This window comes from Rhea pennata, chromosome 1, assembly GCF_028389875.1.
Source record: "Rhea pennata isolate bPtePen1 chromosome 1, bPtePen1.pri, whole genome shotgun sequence".
Lineage (NCBI taxonomy): Eukaryota > Metazoa > Chordata > Aves > Rheiformes > Rheidae > Rhea > Rhea pennata.
This window is the reverse complement of record NC_084663.1, coordinates 26228432-26243117: the sequence shown is the minus strand read 5'-3', so window position 1 is coordinate 26243117 and position 14686 is coordinate 26228432.

Here is a 14686-nt window from a genome sequence, read left to right as displayed (position 1 = left end):
TCCAAGTGTACGATAGATTTTTGTATCATGCTGACAGTGACATTGTGTGCATGTTTGTGGTTAGTTTCTCAGGCTACCTCCTTTTATAAAATCTACTCTCTTCAGGGTGCTTACATACTGTCTAAAGAATGGATTTCGGCTATAAAGGGCGAAAAGAAAATTTCTAGTTCAGAAGAAAAATCTCTGTTAGGAGTGAGAGGGCAGAGTTTTCCCTCTTGCTATTTTTAATTGTAATCCTAGTGTAGCAGATACAAAAATAACTTATATTAGGTCAATATCCCAATGACCAGACAAACCAAGTGAGAACTTATGTGACAGTCTGTGGATAGATGGAAAATGCAGATTCATGCATAAGGAGTCCTTAACTGATTATACAGAGTAGCACAGTTGTAAATGAAAATCCTGGAGAGATTAATCTCGTAACATAAAATTATTCATAATAACCAGCTCCTTCTGTGACGTATGAGCTACTTGGATTCATTGTTCGCCTCAGGTTACAGCTAGGGCTTGGCATCTCTCAGTCATGCAAAGTGACTATCCAGCTATTTGCTATTCCAAAGCAACACTTTCTTCAAAATTTGAGCAACCTTTCATGTTGGTGCAGAGAATGAATAATTTCAAAATAACAGTTTCTTACTGAGCTATATTTCTGAGTTTAAGCTTTCCAGACGACTCTCTTGACCCTTGAACTTTCTCTAACTACCATGTTTTGACACGCAGATGCAGTACTATGCCCTAAAATGTGGGAGAAAACAGGAACATAGGACACAGTTCAAATAAACTTCTTTTTAAGTCTGTTTGATAACAACCCCAAAATTATATCCAATCTGAAAAAATAGGGACAGTATCTTGAATTAAAGTAAAACCAGAAAACACATCCCTGTGCAACAACTAGAAGTATATTATAAATATCAGAATCCTTTTAAAGTATATTTTCTTTAGAAATATCTATGCATTAAAGTCATTTGTTAGTAAGCAATACTCTGAAAAAATGTTATTAAAAAACCAAAAACATTACAAGAAGCATCCAAAGTTTGTTCTTACTCTGTATCTTTCTCTATTGCTTCATAATTTTATTACTTAAAGTGAACTTTATTTTTGAATGGAATAAATATATTAAAGCACAGAAGCCTTGTTTTCAGAGTTGAGAGAATTTTTATTGCCTTGTGATAAATCTCCAGGAGCAAAGAATTGCGATGAAAGCACTGTGATATTCCTGGCTGTATAATACAGTTACTGGGCACTGAGCCATGCATGTATGCACACACATACTTTAAAATAAATGTAGTCAAGCAGAGTAAAATAAATTTTCTAAGAGCAAAAGCTGAGCTAAGCTTTCTAATGTAAAAAGCCAGCTTGATTAAGGGATCAGACCACCCACTGCATGAAGAAAAATGCTTGTACCATGTATTACGCATCTATGGTATCCACAAGCATTGCAAAGGTGGAAGTCTACTGACTGGATAAAGAAAAAAAGATACATTAAAAAAATGATTAATTCATGAATTTGCATTCTCTATAGCCAGAAATTAAATCTTTGTGCACAGAAATGTTCAGCATGCTCACATTAAGGCTTCAAATCATCAAACCACTTGCACACATGCTTAACTCTACTCCTATTTATTAAAGTAATCTAAACATATGCTTAACATTTACAAATGCTTAAGAGCCTTGCTGAATTAAGACCGAGCTACCTGATCCAAAGCCTTTCATCATCAGAGTCCTTCTATTAACCAGAAAGACCTCTGTTTGTATATGCAAGGGAAATAGAACATCTAGAACATTAGAACATATTCCCAGATTTTTGAAATATCCATTGTACCATAAAGCTAAGATTAAAATTACCATTTTGTATCACAAATTGCATTGCTTTGAATTTGTTAGTTAGCTCGTGTTTGCATTTCTCTTTGCTGCTAATACCACTGCCAAGCTTAGTTGCTGATATGAAAGTGAAGTGTGTCTTACAAAATGATAAAATATTTGATTTAATTCCAGTATGTTTGTTTGCATAGACAAAACTAATTTACTTGATTAATGAATTGCTCCATTAATATTATACAAAATCAGCACAACCTATATAAGTTCTTCTCCCCGTAGAGTAGAGATGTATTTGTATAGTATCAACTGCAAAATCTCACTCATTCTATGACAGGCCATATAGGCCTCTGTTAAACTGGAAAATATTTTCTGAGAAAAAATATATAAATTTATAATAGTTTTCCATTATTTTAGTGAAATGGTGCTACTGAAGTTGCTACCTTACACTACCTTTTTTTAAGAGAAGTTTCTTTTTTCCTTCAGTATAACCTACACTTCCTCTTCAGCTACGCATAAGGACACTCAGCAGCTCCTTCAGGTGTGGTAGGATACAAATTTTTTTCGCAATGAGGAGTATATATAAAAAATAAAAATAAAGTTCAATGATAGCTAAATTAGAGCACTTGAATTGAGAAATATAATGGCTAATGTCACCAAAAAAGAGGCCCATGAAGATATGAGGTCTGAGGTCTTGATCCAATTTTCAGTGAGCTTAGTGAGACTATTAACACTGGCAAATAGAAAACATCTTTACTTTGTAGTTTGAGTGAGCTGTCAGAATTAAGCATATGAAGTATCATCCTCCTAAAGTACAAAGTGGAACAGACATATCAGGAAGCTAAACGCTAGATAACTGAAATGCCTATGGGTCTTTAATAGCAACCCTACAAGAACAAGCGTTATGCGGTTCTTGAAGAAGCACAAATGTGGCAACACTTCACTGCATTTCAGCTCATATTTCATTATTTCACTTGTGAAGCAAATGAATCCTTGGTAGGGCTAACCACCACTATACATCAGAAAAATGTAGCTGATTCTTCATGTAGTGAAACAGAACATAGAACTGGTAATAATGTCTCCTGTATATCTATTTCTCTTTTTTGTTAGAGATTCTGGTGAGGATGAAGATACTGGCCACAGAATGGTTACAGTTTAGTCCATTTTTAGTCAACTGCAGGCTGGTAAAATCCTTACACAAAGCTGACTATTTTTACTGTTTTCTAGAAGCAAAGGGTGGAGCTGAAGCAGCTGAGAAACCTAGATGGAAGTATATCTACCACAGTTCCACCCTGGTACTCCTGCAGGAGCTTTACAACATTAGGGCCACAGCAGATTGCAGGGTTTCTGTATGACCCAGGTCTGCAGGATCTGCAGAGGCTTTGGAAGGGTTGGTTCAGCAATTCTGTTCCTCAACACCCCAAAAAGAGAGCCTGTCTCGACTATTTTCATTCACAGCTACCAGAATGAGACCACTTACTCTGTAGGTACTGGAACAGCACGTGGACACATTACTGCTCTGTTCAGCATTGTTTCCAGATCATTTCAATATTCATGATGTGTTTTCTAGTTTCCAGGCCTTTGATTGACCTGCCTTAGTTTGCCACTCCCCTCTCTGTAATAGCAATGCTTTTCAGCCAGACTCAAGCAGTACTGAGGGACCTCAATGTATGAAATTAAATGAGTTCCTTACTGACCCATCCTACTTCCTATTTATGTGGCATACTAAAGTTTCAGTCACTGGTTTTATTCCAGTACTGCTACTATGCACCGAGACAGGAAAATAAGTGATTTGGAAGCTAGTCTGTAATTCTGAAGATCTAGCTTTTTCCTCTGTCATGGACTTTTGTCACTGCAGAAGTTGCTGAATTCCTCTTCTGGAAAAGGTACCTTTCATAGAGTCCCAATTATCAAATCAGGATGACAGTTGGTGGGGGGGGCATGTTAGAGCATAAGACAGATAAATGCTATTGTAATCTAAATAAGGGAAGCATTCTATTGATTATTGCTGCATGTCACTTAGACTGCAGTCTTCTTTCTTCTTTCAAGCTTTATTGTCTTATACAGTTAGTATAACATTAATATACTCAAATAAAATAAATGAAAAAAATATTATTGTAGAGAGAAACTTAAGCAGGATTTTGCAAAACCAAAGAGCACAGAGGGACACTGCACACTATATGGGAAATGTCCTCTATGTGGACATTACTTAGACCAGTAGAACAACCTTATGGTTAGAATAGCTGGTTTGCTGTCACTTGTGAAAGCTCCAAGGAAGACTCCTTGTTGCTCACAAAAATAGGCAAATTTTCCCTTATCCTGGTTGCATAGCCATGCGTTCCTATTTTACCCTGAAAGTTCGTCTCCCTTAATCTTAGACTGTTTCCCTCCTAATTGTAAACAGGATACCCAGCTCTATGCTCTTTACTTGGTAAGCTTCCTGCATTAAAGCTTCTTTGGAAGCTCTGTTGTGAGCATTGATGTGTATGCACAGGAAACATTCTTCACTGAGTGTTCTAAGCTAAAATATGTGAGAAAATTCTTTTTTAGGCATGCACAAAATAACTCACCTCTCAATAGATGACTGAGCTACTTCTTTGTTACAGGGCAGCTACTTCAGAGCAGTTGATATGTGATAACTTGATGTAGAAAGTGTTGGATTAGCTGTATCCCTGGAGTTACTTCAAAACATGGGACTTCAAGCAGTCATTTCGACTGCATGTGCCTGAGGCTGTCACTCACACAGAGCAAAATGATCTGTACTAACCAAACATCCCTATCTTATTAAAAGACAGTTACTAGCATAGCTGTCAATCAAAGGCAACATCGTTCCTCTGACTGATTTGCCAGTACAAGTTTGTTGTCTGAAACGAGCCAAAATTTAAAAAGACAAAATGGCATAGAGTTGTTCACTAGGGATCCAATTAAAATTAAGCCCATGTTTAATTAAGTGCTTCTTTGAAACAGAACAAATACAAGTATTTTAAAGTAACAAATGTGTAGCTTCTCTAAGTGGCAAAGTTAATCAGAGTTCTTTTTATGTTTCCTCTTCGGGCCATTTTCAAATTAGCAATCAACAATTATCTCCCCTCTTCCAGACCTGAGAGGAGTATATTTAATCATCAAGTGTCAGATTCACTTTTTTCTTTCTATTTAATAAATTTCCTACTTATGAATTCAGTTTTGTATTTACAGTACATCATTCTAAAATAAGAAAGCCCAGTGAAGCCTTTCAAACAGAGTACAAAACAAAATGTGTCATGTACAGCACCATGGACCTGAATACAAAGTAAGAGTTTAATGTCTTAATAGGGTACAGGATGTTCTTTGTGACATTTAATTTATACTAGTAACATTTTTAGCAAGTGTATAGCAAATAGTCCAAACTTCAGATAAAGAACTTGTCTAAGCCTATTATGAGAGCAAATCTTTTGTATATCAAACACTGATGTAACTATGTAAACTCTTGTGCACCTAGGTGTACTTGTAGGTATCTTGCCTTCTTGAATTGATTATTTTATGGAAGGACCATAGCCTATCATGGCCTGTGAAAGTCAGAGAATGGATTTGGAGACTGTAGAGATCTCTTCCACTCCTGTTTCTCTAAGGCTCAGTCAACACTGTTCAATATTTAAAAATTCCTGTAAGGAAAAGGGTCTATATGGTGATGCAATCCTTGGTGAGGCTAAATGAATTGGACAAAAGATAAGAATTATTACTTTGCAGGAATTATCCACCAAATTTGTTTTGTTCTAACTCTTCCTACCCTATAATCAGATTATCATAGTAAAGTACTGCATGGAAATTTGCTTAGTTTCTTATTTTAATTGGAAATAATAGAATAAATAACTTCTGGTCTGTAAAATGAGAACAGACAACTTCTGAAAAATAGATTTTTTTCCAGTTCCGTTTTAAATACTTAAATGTGTTATAGAAGACGAGAAGCACAAAGAAGCTGGTTATCATATGACAGCTCCTGTAGAACACTGGAGTTGTGACATAACTATTTAAGTGGAAAAGGACTCTATGAAAGGGCATGAAAAAACACAAATAGTTTTTTTTTTTATCTGGTCCTTAAACTGGTTTCTATAGGGACAAAAATCAAAACAAATTGAATTCAGTAGGAGATTTTTCGTTACATTCAGTGGTTCTTGGATCAAACTCTATGTGAACATCAAGATTTTTCGCCCTTATAGAAACATTAGTAGAAAAATATTACTCCTTGTGTCAGTAGATAGAACAAAGAAGTAAGTGCAGTAATAGACACTTGACCTAGTAGTTATTTTCAAATAGTATCCATCCTTGTGCAGCATACCCAGAGCCTAAAATGTTACAAATCAAAGTTCAGTGCTGCATATGAATTTGGAAAGCGTAAAATACTAAAATTCAAAATGACCATTGCCTAAGAAGACATTTCCTTGAACTATAGTGATTTTATTATTCTCTATGCACAAATAACACTACTGTTTATATCATTTATGTGTGGCTGTCAAATAGAATAATACTCAGAGTGATAACAATTCATAAATAAAAGGACAGATTCCGAACCACAGAAATATTACCGTTCGTCAGAGAGACAAGTATAACCAGATACATATTGCTGGATAATAATACTATTATTAATATTTAATGTTACCTTAATTTTAATGGATCAGTACGAGATATTTTTCAGCACAAATATAGGACACAATTTATCATGCAAAAGAAGCAAGAAGGAAACGAGTAATGGCAAGATATTGTCTGAAATAGCTGTTTTTGTTTATTGTATCTGATTTTATTTTATTGATTCTGGCTAAACAGAAGAGTTGATTTCTGTTGAATTCAGGAGTTGATCCTGATTTCATCTGAAATTTTTATCATGGTTTCCCTCAGATGTTTATGTAACTGTGCTCCCTGTATGCATCTCTACCTGTCTTCCTCTAATAAGTTTTGAACCCATTGGGTTTATTGTGGTCACATCTGCCAGGGAAGGTTTTGAAAGAGTGAGAAGATTTCAGAGACAATCTCATTTCCACTGGTTCTATGAATAAGTGAGGGCTGAAGGTCTGTTTAAGTGCCACAGCATTTAAGGCAACAGTTCATGAGTGCTATGAGTTCAACCCCTTTGCAGAGAAACCTTATAACTGATCCAGTTTTGGAGATGGAAAAAATTCAGTTGGAACTCATACCTCTTCGGTCATCAAAGTCAGTTCATCATAAATCATACAGAGTGGAATTTATCACCTACCTGTAAATGTCTGCAGTGTAGACGTGTATATCTGAGCTAGTCATGCTTTTTATAGTCAATGGAGAGTAAAAGGCGCTGCAAGGGCACAATTCATCTGATCTGCTTTAGACATCTATTTTAGCATGAGATAAATTGTACCCTAGAAATGCCAATTTCTCTCCGTTGGCTATTAAGGCAGTCTAAAGCAACTTACTCAAATATATTGGTCGTTTAAACTCCAGTCAAAATGCATAGGAAATCAAGATACTTATTCTCCAAACACTTAACATAACTCTGAAAAGGTGTTTGATTTTCTCATGCTCATGACTCATCTGAAAATTAACGTGACATTTTTAATTCACTGACCTGTGAATTAAGCTGAATCAGTTGTATATTGACCACATGGAAGCAAGTACACTATCACTCCATTGTCTGTTTAGCTATTTGCTATATGTGTACGCATGCACACATATAGACAATCATAGTTTTCTGGGCCTCTTACTGCCTTGTTCTTTGGTGTGTGGCTGTATCAGACAGAATCTCAGCCTAGCGTATATGCTAGCTAATGAAACTAAGTGAGGAGACAAAGATCACAGCTCAAAATTTATGTAGGAATTATTCCCTTCAAGTGAGACTCTAAGGTTTGAAATCTTGCCAGGTGACTAGCCTTCCCTAACAACTCTGAAACTCTCTGACAAAGAGTCTGCTCCTACGTGGATTCATTAGTGTCAGCTGAGTCTAATTTGTAGGTTAAAGGATCTGTCAACCAGGTACACACAGCTGGTGGGATCATAGAAAGAAGAAACATTCTGGCTGATGAGGCCAAGACACATTTTGAGTGAGTGAGGAGAGGTGTCCTGCTCGACTTTGTTCTAGTCAACAAAGAAGGACCGGTTAGAGATGTGAAGGTTGGGGGCAGCCTTGGCTGCAATAACCAAGAGATGGTGGAATTCAGAATCCTGTGTGGAGGAAGCAAGGCAATAAGCAGAATTTCAACCCTGGGCTTCAGGAGAGCAGACTTTGGCCTCTTGACGGACCTACTAGGTCTACTCAAGAGGCCCAAATCCCATGGGTTAAGGCCCTAGAAGGAAGTGGGGTCCAGGAGAGGTGGAAGGTATTCAAGTATCACTTCCTCCAAGCTCCAAAGCAGTGCATCCCAAAGAGAAAGAAGTCCAGCAAAGGGGCAGGAGACCTGGAGGAACTCCTGGCCAAACTCAGACAGAAAAAGAAAGTACATAGAATGTGGAAAAGGGGACAGGCCACTTGGGAGGATCACAAGAATGTTGTCAGAATATGCAGGGAGGCGATGAGGAAGGCTAAGGCCTATTTGGAATTAAATCTGGCAATCAAATCTGGCAGAGCGTGTCAAGGATAACAAGAAGGGCTTCTTCAAATACATCAGTAGCAAAAGGAAGACTAGGGAAAATGTGGGCCCAATTCTGAATGGTGCCCTGGTGATGAAGGATACAGAGAAGGCACAATTACTGAATGCCTTCTTTACCTTAGTCTTTTCTACTAAAGGCAGCTCTCATGCATCCCAGATCCTGGAGACAAGAGAAAACGTCTGGAGAAAGGAAGACTTTCCTTTGGTCGAGGAAGACCATGTTAGAGATCCTTTAGGCAAACCTGATGTCCACAAATCTATGGGCCCAGATGAGAGGCACCCACAAGTACTGAGGGAGCTGGCAGATGTGGTTGCGAGGCTGCTCTCCATCATCTTTGAAAGGTCATGGAGAACTGAAGAAGTGCCTGAGGACTGTGAGAAAGCCAATGTTACTCTAGTCTTCAAAAGGGGCAAGAAAGAGGATCCAGGCAACTACCAGCCGGTCACCTCACTTCCATCCCTGGAAAGGTGATGGAACAGCTCATTCCAGATGTCATCTCCAGACATATGGAGGCAAAGAAGGTGTTCAGGAGTAGCCAGCATGGATTCACCAAGGGGAAATCCTGCTTAACCAGTCTGAGAGCCTTCTGTGATGGAAGGACTGGCTGGGTAGATGAGGGGAGAGCAGTGGACGCTGTGTACCTTGACTTCAGCAAGGCTTTTGACACTATTTCCTGTAACATCCTCCTAGAGAAGCTCAGGAAGTGTGGGTTAGATGAGCAGACAGTGAGGTGAATTGAGAACTGGCTGAAAGGCAGAGCTCAGAAGGTTGTCATCAGTGGCACAGTGTCTAGTTGGAGGCCTGTGGCTAGTGGAGTTCCCCAGGGGTCAGTACTGGGTCCAGACAAGTTCAGCTTATTTATCATTGGCCTGGATGAAGGGACAGAGAGTCTTCTCAGCAAATTTGCTGATGATACCGAGCTGGGAGGAGTGGCTGACACACCTGAGGGCTGTGCTGCCATTCAGAGAGACCTGGACAGGCTGGAGAGCTGGGCAGAGAGGAACCTCCTGAGGTTCAACAAGGGCAAGTGCAGAGTCCTGCACCTAGGGAGAAATAACCCTAGGCACCAGGACAAGCTGAGGGCTGACCTTCTGGAGAGCAGCTCTGCAGAGAAGGACCTAGGAGCCCTGGTGGACAACAAGTGAATGTGAGCCAGCAATGTGCCCTTGTAGCCAAGAAGGCCAATGGTATCCTGGGCTGCATTGGGAAGACTGTTGCCAGCAGGTTGAGGGAGGTGATCCTGCCCCTCTCCTCAGCCCTGGGGAGGCCTCATCTCAAGTACTGCATCCAGTTCTGGGCTCCCCAGGACAAGAGAGACATAGAGCTACTGGAGAGAGTCCAGCGTAGTGCTGCGAAGATGATCAGAGGGCTGGAGCACCTGCCCTCTGAGGAATGGCTGCGAGAGCTGGGCCTCTTTAGCCTGGAGAAGAGAAGCCTGAGGGGGAATCTTATCAACCTGTATAAGTACCTGAAGGGAGCGTGTCAAGGGAACGCGGCCAAACTCTTTTCAGTTGTCCCATGTGACAGGACAAGAGGCAATGGGCAGAAATTGAAGTTTTGCCTGAATATGAGGAAGAACTTCTTTCCTGTGAGAGTGCCAGAGCCCTGAAACAGGTTGCCCAGAGAGGTTGTGGAGTCTCCTTCTCTGGACATATTCAAGACCTGCCTTAACGCGATCCTGTCTAACGTACTCTAGGCGACCCTGTTCCATCTGGTTCAGCTAGATGATCTTCAGAGGTCCCTTCCAACCTCAACCATTCTGTGTGATTTTGTGCCTCTGCACTGCAAGTATGTGAGCTACAGCTTTCATTTCAGGGAAATGTAAGGAGATGCTAAATCTTAGGACTGAACTTTCAAATCCAGAGGGACCACAAGTGGATGTATTATTATTTGTAGAGCACATAGAATCATCATAGAATGGTAAGGTTGGAAGGGACCTCTGGAGATCATATAGGCCAACTCTCAGCGTAGCCCATACGAGGATTGAACCCACAACCTTGGCATTAGCAGCACCACGCTCTAACCAACTGAGCTAAACCTGCCCCCGAATTATGTGCGATATCTTTGTAAACATATGTAGATGTATAGCTCCACACCCATTCTGCATATATATCTACCTACATCTATTAAGTGCATGCTTGTGAGACTTACTAGAGTGATGGAGATAAGGATAGGTTAGGGAAACAATCTATAAGTCTGTAGTCTTGCTCTCCTTCATAATAATTTCAGTGTATGTTTTTCTGTTGCTGTTGCTTTCCCGTCTGAAGTTCCAAATAGATGGCAATGGAGTATCTCAGGTTGTCTTTTTGTTTTCTGTGGGCTCTCTCAATCTGTTAGCTCTAACAGACTATTGGAAGAATGGAAGTGGTAGGACTTGGATATCTATTGGATAGGACTTGTAAGAAGTGCATAAATAAAATGGTTATGTTTATCATTTAATACCTTCTGCAATTGGATTGGATTTCTCCATCTACTTTATTTGATCCTCGACTCAGGTCTTCTTTGCCTCAGTTACCTTTTCATCATTGCTTTATTGACTTTACACTGTTTTCCTTCATGTTTCCTTGCATTTAGTTCATCTTCTCAGTTTGCTGAGATCACTTTTCCCAGAATTCCTGATATCATTTTTCCAAGGATTACAGATTTCAAACTCTAAGTGCTGTGATGTGGCTGCCATCCTTCCATCCCATTTTTCTCCCAGGCAATGTTTTGGTCACTTAGATTACAAAGAATATCTACTAATTTGGGCTCTAAGAACACCTTCTCCAGCTGAATGAGTGAATCTCTTTCTCATGTGGGCCCTTAGGCACTGAAGTAATAAGTGTGATTGATAATACTAATGGTAATAAAGATACCTCCTTTGGGAAGTTCTAGGAGAAAGCTATACCGTAAAAGGTCTTGTGCTTAGGCAAAATAAAAGAGATTGAAAGGATTTTAAGTACTTACTACACTTGAGCGATGTAGTTTCTCACTGGTATTTGTCTTTATGCAAGTGGAACTCCATTCTTGACAATTAATTATATGGTCTAGTTTCCAGCTGTAGTGGTCAGAATATTTATCACCAGGAGCTAGGCCAGGAACTATACCATTTAAGAGACAGAATAAGAGAGTTTGGAACAGACAACTGAAAAATTCAATTGCCTTAAATGGCTAAGAACTGCTTAGGAACATTCCATGACCTGAGCCAAGAGTCCTCTGTGCATTCAAGTCAATTTTTGTTGAATGATCTCTATTTATGTATAGATTCTCCCACTAAAGTAGTATTTTCAAGTTTATTAGCAAGGCAAGAAGAGAGAAAACTCAGAAGAAGCTGTGGTAATGTTTAAAAGTGTCTGTAGGGCATACTTTGGTTAGTTCAGGGAATTACAGATGTGACAAATGTCACTAATTAATGGGTTTTGTTATTTTATTATTTTATATTATACATGAAAAGGGACCCTGATTTTAAAGCACAGTGGAAATCTTTAAGAACTTTGAATGTTCTGTTTGATCCAAGGCTTGATTTATTTTATTTCACTTTCACCACTGTATTTTTTTTTTTTAATATTAGGTAAGTTTCAAAACAAAATCATTGAAATTTACTGAGAGTATTGGAACAATTATATCTAAGCACCCTTTTCAGTTTTGGGTGCAGAAGTTTGGTGAAGAGTTGCAGTACAAAGAAAAAGAAAAGTTTCATGCAAGAGAACTGCATAGAGTAAAACAATGATTAACTCGTGGATTTACTACTCTGATACTATTTGGCTATCTTCTGACATTCATTTAGAACCAAAAATGTTTTTCTCAAAGCTTTTCTGGGAAAGGGAGGAGAAGGAAATGAAACTATAAAAAAAAATCAATATTGAAAGAAATTTGTTTTTTTTTTAACAATGCTTAGATACTTTATTTACTGTAATAGGGAACAGTCTGTTCATGACAGGGAGTTGCCTCTTTTTACACATAAACACAGCTTCTTCGACTACTTTGCTGTACTTCAGCAACAAATGAAATGAAGAATACAGTTTCTATTAGTTAGAAACCCCAGGAAATTGGTAGTTACAGATTTTAGCAACTGGTGTGGTGGAGTGTTAATGATTAGTTACTTTTTACTGTGTATTACTCTGATAAGAAACATTTTCTCCATGATTAGTGGCTAAGGTAAGTATCTGTCTTTTTTTTTTTTTTTTTAAAGTGTTATTGAAATTATAAAACCGAACTGCAGTGCAACTGAAAATTTAGTAGCTTTTCAGCCATTGTAATTATATGTTCTATTTTTCTAGCAAATGCTTGTAGATAATTGCTGCATTTGTACTTTTACAGGTGGGCTGAAAAATGAAATACAGAGTACTATTGCTGAACAAGGTATAACAAAAGATATGAGCAATAAATTATTGTGTTTGCTTCAAGCATGTAAAAGGCAATGCTTTTTCCAACCACTTTGTTCATTCAGCAGTTTTTCTGTGGACAAAAGACATATTTACACAATCAAAAGAATAGTCATTGATCTATTAGATGAAGACTCTGTGATTATGTGCTATCACGACCTTTTTCTCCCATAAGAGTGAAAATAGCAGAACGGGAGGGGAAAAAGAAGATTTCCTTATTTTATTATTTTTTGAAAATGTGTGTTGTATTTTTCGAACTTCCAGTTCAGTGCCAGATTCCTGTTTGGGAAATGAGGAATGGCTTGCCATTTCTGTAGCTCTAACTTGCTTTCTCAGCAAGTTCTGAAGCATCTACCTGCAGAATCATATTATCAGAGGTCACTGAAGAGCCTGCTCCTGACACTTGGTATTATAACAGAGAGTCATCATTGTTGTAGCCATAATTTTTATTAACATTACTCACCACCTGTAAATGCCAAGAGTAATTCAGACCCAAGCCCTTTTCTCATTCTCCTCCCCACCATTACTTACCTCAGGTTCTTGCTGACTTGCTTATCTCCCAGTTTTCTTTGAAATACTGATCTGCTAAATTAGAATGGCAAATGTAGCAGATTTATCTAACATAGAAACCCTTCTTGGCAGAGACTTTTTACTTTGTTGTGAAGAACTCCTGTGGTTGAAGAACATCTTAATGTGATATTATTCTGCTCATTCTTGTTTATCACAAGCAGAGCTTTCTTTCCCATAAACTCTAGAGCTTTTTTCATTAATTGTCAATATGATAATTTACAGCATAATGAATGTTATCTGAAGAGTTTTGTGTGCTTTTCTGCCTGGTACTCAATATTTATTAATGTAAACTTTGAAAAAAATGTTTTTATGTTGGTATTTTCTTCCAAGTTGCACAAGTCTTGTTTTGCTAAGTTTATTTACGTTAGTAAAGGAATGGTGAGGAGAAGACTTCCAGCTCAAAAGAATATATCTCAGGTATTATTACAAATTCTCCATTCCCCTCAATGGGAGCAAGTTCTAGCATCCTACTTTCAGTTTGTCACTGAAGATTCCTGCTTGTCACTGGGCACATCTACATGGGTGCACTGGCTGCACTTCTCCAAAAGTGTGACTCTATCCTTCTGTGAACTGAGGGTATGGGTTAGCTATGATGAATAACCTAATCCCAATTCAAAATGGAACATGTAAGTAGTTAATACAAGGACAAAATAAAAGGTTCTATAGGTTAGCCCTCATAGTTCCTTTTATTGTTAGTCATTTGCATCTCTATGAAGAAATATGAATTTCAGTATTTTCACAGTAACAAATGTGCATTCAAGAAGGCCAAGCATATATTTACACTAGAAACCCCAAATCATTCTTGAGATTAAAGGAGATTTCACACAATTAAATTTTAATAGCTAGCTGCTAACTGAAACCTTTCACTATGAATGATTTTTGTTTTAAAATGTAGGTATTGTTCCTAGCTCCATTACTGCTACAGATACTTCACTTGTCCTGTTTGTAGACATGAAGTATTCCACCCTATAAAAGTATTCATCTGGTATATTATTCTTCTAATGATGGTTTTTATAAATTACAAATTACAATATAATGTAACTTTTGACAAGGAGGGATTACAGTAATTAAAACCTGATCTTTTGAATGCATTATAGCATTAACTGTCCCATGGCACAAAAATGTTTATTGGGGGCATTAAAAGCATGATAAACACTCAGCCTTTTTGTCAGTATTATTTAACTACTCTAGTCACTCAGTCATTGAACCTGTCTAGTTCCATTTCTGTAAATGCTACAGTATTTGACCTACCCTGACCAATGCGTTTTACAAGCAGGAGTCATCCATTAAACTTGTGAAATGACTTTGCCGATACAGCTTGTAGAAAAAGCCAATAAGTAAAAAAT